Below are 6,587 nucleotides of genomic sequence, written 5' to 3'. Positions count from 1 at the left end.
GCGAGCTCCACAGGGAAGGACCCCAAAACTGGGTCCCCACAAGATGTTTCATCCTCTCGTGCATTCCCAGCATAGTTTCTCCGTGGCGTTATGCAGAAACACGAGTTGTATGGGTGCTTGCGTGTGACGGCCCGCGCAGCTCGTTAGTGTCTGGCTCCTAACGAAGGCAGGGCGTGTGGGGCAGCACCTTGCTGGCAGCAGGAGGGGTGTGTGTGAAGCCACGGAGCGGCGCAGCGGTGGTGGCACCACCGGGCTCCTCTCCCCAGGAGCATCCCGGCCCTGGATGGCATCAAACTCTCCTCCCGGCTGGTTTTTTGCCCCCGGCACAAGCTGAGGAGGCGGCGGTGGCCACGTCCTGCTCTGCCTGGGCTGCCCTTTGCTCCGTAAAACGGGGACAGAGCTTTTCTGGCAGCTCGCCTGGCGCGCACCAGGGGCTGCCCAATTCCGCCCTCCGGCCCCGCCGCCCGGCTGCTTCCCCCCGGGGTTTCGCTTCCCAGGGGGGCCAGGATGTGGCCGGGAGGCTGCAGAGGAGGCTCCTGGCTTTGTCCCAGGGCTGCACCCGGCTCCTGGCGGCTTTGTCTCGCCAGGGGGGGCGCGAGGACCCGGGCTCCCCCCCCAAAAATCCCTCCCGGAGCCGGCGGCGGGGCCGGGCGCGCTCCCGCTGCCGCTGCGCCCCCGCGCGGCCCCGCGCCGCGATTTCTGTTCCCGTTTCGCTTCTGCTTCGCCCCGAAACCGCCCGGGGTGAAACGGGGAAGTCGCCGAGCTCGGGTTTTGTGCCTTTATTATTTTTAGCTGTGGCTTTCCCGACCCAAAACGGCGACGGGATGGCACAGCTGGGAACGGGGACACCTGGGGAGCCCGGGATGCTGCTCCCCGTCCCCTGCCCCTCGTCCCCTTCGTGGTGCTGCGGTTAGGGTCAGCCAAAGAAATCTCAATTCCTTCCCTTGGCCTGATGCTGGGAGGTGGACCTGAACCCGGTTTTTCTTTCTGACCGCTCTGTGCGCAAAGGGAAACCCCCAAAAAGGGGCTGATCGCCCCAAACGGCACCAGCTCCATCTGCTCTGAGCCTTGGTGGGGGTAGCAATGTGTGCAAAAACATGACTTGGCCACTTTTGTGCCCTCTGAAAGAAGGAAGCGAGAACCACAGAGCATCTAGCAACACCTTTTGCTTAAATGTGCTCCGCAGGACCCACAGAAAGCGAATGGGACAGATGTCCAGCCACCCTACCCCAAAAAACCCGGCGGGCTCGGGATTGCCCAGCCGCCTGCAGAGGGATCTGAGCTCACGCTGGCACGTGACTGCTGCTGGTTTGCTTGGCTGCCAGGTTTGTTGCTTTTTTTTTGTGGGGGTTGATGCTCCCGGAGCTCAGCCCCTGTTTGCAGAAGGGCAGAGGGTGCCTCTGGACAATCCCTGTGGTCATACAGAGATAAGGCCTCAACCTGGAAACCTTGGCTGCCTTGAGATAACCAAATCCTCGCTGTTCAACCCAAAAACGGGCCGGTCGGGGCAGGCGATGGGGCAATCTGGAGGCTTTTTGGGTCAGAAATCACCCAAATTCCTCCTGTCTCCTGACTGCCCCGGGCAGCAGCCGGAAAACCAAACAGGAGCAAAAGCCGTTTGCTTTCTAAGCTCCCTTGTGAAATAGGAGCAGCTCAAACCTGATAATCCTCTTTTTAAAAAAATAAAAAAAAATAAAATGGAAAAACAGTTTCCACATCGCCCCGGGCTAATTAGCTCTCATTTGCAGGTCTGTTAGCGTGGCTCTGAACCTCGTCCAACTCCAGGAGCACGGTGAGAGCAGTCGCAGCCCGGCACCAAAACGTGTAAGCCTCTAACACCAGCCCCGGCAGCTTTTTTGTGCCCTGCCATCTCGCCTTGTTTCTCAGCAAAGCCCAGGGCACTCGGGGCTTTTCCTTCAGGCCGTGGTTTTGGCTGTCCCGTGACTGTGCGATCACTTTGGTGTCAGCTGAAGCCAGGCAAAGCAGCTCTGCTCTGTGCCGTGGGAGGGCTGGAGGGGAGCAGCCACGTGTAACACTGGCAAACCTGCAAAGCAGGAGGCAAATGAAAGGGACTCGGCCCCACATTTTGGAAAAGCGTCCTGATTTATCGATCTGATTTCGGCAGGGGGGGTTTTGCCCGATTCTGGCCGGCAGTAAGAGAAGCAGAGCAGCAGGGCAGTGGCCTGTGGAGCTGCTGGTTGTGCTCGAAGCTGAGACCACCCAAAGGCCACGGGCAGGAGGAGGTGGAAGATGAGGAACCTGTTGCCTCGGAGCGAAAGCACAGCAAAGGGGAACATCAGGCGTTGCTCCACAGCACCCAGGCAATGCTCAGCTCAGCTCTCTGAGCACCAAGCCACGTGGAAGCAACTCTGCACGGGAGCTCTTGGAAAGCCCTCTCCCTCCACGCCACACCGAGAATTACACCGAATAAAGACCCAGGCAGGGTCCCCCCCGTGTCCCCACTCAGCACCCACCAGGGGTGCATGCAAAAAGCCGGGTGTTTGCTCCTGCACGCTGGTGTGGGCACGTGGGAGCCACAAACAGGGTGCTCGGGGTGATTTTCTCTTCTCTTTTTCCCCCCATAAGCTTTGAGGACTTGAGCTAAAAGCTTATTTCTGCGGCGGCGTCCTTTCGGAGAGGGGTTAGCTCTTAGAAATGGGCTGGGCTGGTTTTTAACGGGTTCAGAGTTTATTTATTTATGTGGTTTTTAATGGAGTTGATGCATTAAAAGCACCTTCTGCAAAGTGGCTCTTTGGGGGATAGCTGACGCTGCCGAGAGCTGGCTGCTCTCACACCATGAGCTTCAGTGCACCAGCACAACGTGGCTCAGCCAGGGCAGGAGCTGCACTCTTCTGCTCGTCCCTCGCTATTATTGCAGAAATCCCCCCAAAATCAATTTTACTGGAGGGGATCTGAGCTCCCAGTAAGCAGCTTTAAATCCTTACAGGGGAAAGGGAGGAGAAGGGGCAGCGCTTCCTGGGGAGCTGCTTCTGTAGTGGTGTGAATGGGAACCGAGGCCTCCAAAAATCTCCCTCCTCTTTTCCTTGGTCAGCTTTTACTTTCTGATATATATCTTTAAACTCTATCATTAATTTTTTGCTTTATTTTCTTCCTGGGTAGCCTCGATGTACGTTTCTCGAGGTGTTTTATTTTTCGTTTGGTGCTTTGGTTTGGTTTGGCGGAGGGGGGAAGTAGGGTGTGCAAACGAACCCGTGACTTAATTCTCCTTTCCATTTATAACAAGAAAACTGCTTCCCCTTCAGAGGCATGGCAGTAGCAGAGGTTTGTCTGGCTGCATGCTGACTGCTGACAGCCCTGGAAAGATGACACAATGAGAGCAGAGATGGGGATCTGCGCTTTTACGCAGCTCCTTTGAAGCATGGGCTTTGCAAGGTGATGCTGAAATATCGATTCCTCCGTATTTATGAAGAATCAGCTGCCTTTCTACCAACTCTGTTGTGCTTCCAGGTCTTGCAAGTCAGAAACCCTGGTTCACGAGGGCAAAGCATTTATGGCTGCTCTATTTGGTTTGAAACAGCAGTGCAGTGTGCTGGGATATGCCCTGCCTCGGAAGAATGGTGTAATCCCAGCAAGCAGCACAAAAATGCTGGAGAAACAATAAAAAGCAACAATCAACTTCTAACTGGAACGAAAACCACGGGGCAGGACAAAGGACATGCTGAAATGAGACCTCTCTGCAGAGATTTGAGGCTTTCTGTGTTGTGCTTTGCTCGGAAAACCCGGTGCACTTGATGTGACCCCTTTTGATAATTGAGCTGTCGAACGTGGGAAGGAGCAGGGCCGCTGTGCCAGCAGCGTTAACCGAGCGCTGCCAAAAGGGGATGGTCCTCAGCTGCCTGCACCCCGTGCTGCCACCAGCAAGCTGGATCCCGGCTCAAAACCGGCCTGAGGAGAGCACCGGGTCGCTCCTTGCTGTCTCAGGGCTGTTTGTGCTGCTGCAAGGAGCTGCGAGGCTCGTGGAGGAGCGTGGGGCTGCTTCGGCCTCCCTCTCACAGCCCTGCTGGCTCATGGCACGCTGCTCTGCTGCCCTGGGCTGATTCGGGTCACTAAGCCAGCAAAGAAGCATCTGCTTCTGCAGGGCAGGGCTGTAGGGCCATGGCAGGGAGGTGGAGGAGCCCGAGGAGCAGCAGAACAAAGTGACAGGAGGCGGGGGGCCCGCCGTGGGCCAGATGAGCTGGAAAATGGCCTGGTGCTTCTTCCCCCTTCCAGTCGGGGCTGGAGCTTTTCCTCCGCACCGTGCTGGTGGCGAGGATGGGGGCAGAGCATCTGGCACACGGCGGGGAGCCCCGGCGAGCTGGTGATGAGTCACCGGGAGGCTGCTTCTGCTCGGGCTGGGACAAACTTCAGATGTGCTCAAGGCCCTTCCCGAGGCTGCCAGGCTGTAATTTGTGGCTTGCTTTTGCTTCCTCTCTGACAGCTTGGTGCAGTCGGAGGGGAAATGCAAAGTGGTCGGAGAGCCAGAAATTTTTTTTGCTGCAGAAAATGCCTGTATTTATTTATTTATTTATTTGTTTGTTTTTGGCAAGGAGAGAGGTTCTCCTGCAGAGTTGTCTCCGGCAGGCTGCAAAAGCAGAGCCTGCAGGGGCCTCTGGCTGGCCTCCGAGATTGCCAAACAGAGACGTCTCCTGTGCGTGCCTGCTGCTTATGCAAAGCAAGGAAAGCAGCGCGAGAGGAGGAGGAGGAGGGCGAGGCGGCCCGTGGAAGGAATTTGTGTGCCGTAGGCATGACAAAACCGAGCATCAGGCTTTCTGGAGCCGGCCGGGCCCTGGTGCCAGCCCGGCTGGACTGGCTGGTAGGGGAGGCAGCCCTGAAAATGAGTCACGGGCTGGGCTGCAGCACAGTCCCTGCCACCAGCAGCTTCCCGGCCCGGGGCTCTTCCCACTCACTTTCTCTCTGCCTCTCGAACTGGGGCTGAAAATAAGCTCTCGGACAAGCAGCCTCCATGGTTTTGAACAACCATAGTTCTGGTTTAGCAGTTTGCACAGGGCACTGCGAGGAGGCTTCAGGGCCCGTGAGAAGAAGTGCTTGCAGCTTGTAGCCAGTGCCCCACTATCTGCGCAGCTGGCTACCTGACAAAGTGAGCTCAATAACCCAAAGAAAAGGCCTTGTCCTATTTGTGAGGCTTGCAGAAAGCTGGCTGAGAGCGGGGAGGTCAGTGAGTTGAAGCTGCTCTTGGCAGAGCCCGGTGGATGCCAGACGTGGTGCCCAGGATGAGGTCGGAAAGGTCTCCTTCTCCCCCACCCACAGCACACTGACTCAGTTGCTTGTGACTGCGGACAAGCCACAGCCATTCCCGAGAAGCCTTATGCGACACCTTATCTGAAAGGCCTATCTTTTGGGGAGACCCCAAATCTGAGCAGAAGCTCGCAAAAGCAGAAGGTGGTGAAGGTGGTAGGTAGATGGTGCAGGGCTGCGGTGATGCTGTCAGGGTGAGGTCCCTGACCGTGCAGTGGGTTCCTCGTATTTGTGAGCTGGACCTGGCCTCAGTAGGGCGAGCTGTGCTTTGGGGCTTCCCTCTTGCAAACCGTCCCAGCATCAGTGGCAAATGGCCAGTGCTTGATCTCTTGATGCTATATAATTGTTGTGATTCCATTTTAAGGGAGAAAACTACTAGGCGATATCGCAAAAACGGTAATGCTATGTCATGGCGACAATCAGGAAGGTGATATCTAGGTATCATTATATGCTTTGTAATAATAATTAAAAAAAAAAAAAGAGCCCCTAAACATGTAGAAGTGGCAGAGCTCCAGGCAGACCTTGGCTGGCAGTGGCTGTCTTGGTGGCTGCAGTGACAATGGATTGGGGGTGGCACCTGAGACGCCCTGCCTGCTGAAATGGCTCTCCTTTTCCAAACAGCCGTATTTTACCCCCACCCCACTTCTAAATATTCTTCACAAAGCTGTTTGTGTGTGTGCTCCTAAGCTCGTAGCTGACTGTTGGCTTAGAAAGTCACAGTGGTGCCTTGTCAACACTTTGTGCTCACAAAGAGATAAGAGATAAGAGGCCCTGCCTATGCAAGGTGGCTTTGGGACCAGAGTAAAGGTTGTTTGCTTGCTCCGGCCAAAATTGCTGTTCACGATGGTTTTCTGTCTGGTTGCTTCTGTTCATCTGATTTGGTTAGGAAATACCTAACTAAAAGAGTCCCTGCTCCTGCTGCTTGTGGTCTTTGGAGGCTCTGGATGAAGTTGTGGGGCTCTCTTGGTGTGTCTGCTCACAAAGAAGAAGAGGATAACCAACAGCTGCCCACAGGGGCATCTTAGCTTGGCTTGGGACTCAAAAAAAGATCTTCATAGGAGAAGTGTGCCTTGCCTTGTTGGGATATAGACATGCAAAACGAAACAAAGCAGATCCGCTTCCCCCTAACCTTGAAACTGCATGGAAACTTTTAAAAGTTATCGACACGTGTTGTCTTTGAGATGTAGGGGTAACACAGCAATGCTGGGCGTGCACTTGTCTGAAGGGCAGCATGGTGGAGATCTACATAGGCGCTTGCAATAATTACGGATTAATTAGAATATTAATTAATTGGTGTGATTGGCTGCCCTGTAAGGGCAGGGCTTGCAGGA

The sequence above is a fragment of the Anas acuta genome, chromosome 7, assembly GCF_963932015.1.
Source record: "Anas acuta chromosome 7, bAnaAcu1.1, whole genome shotgun sequence".
Taxonomy (NCBI): Eukaryota; Metazoa; Chordata; class Aves; order Anseriformes; family Anatidae; genus Anas; species Anas acuta.
The sequence above is the reverse complement of the archived record's forward strand: the minus strand, read 5'-3'. Positions refer to the sequence as shown.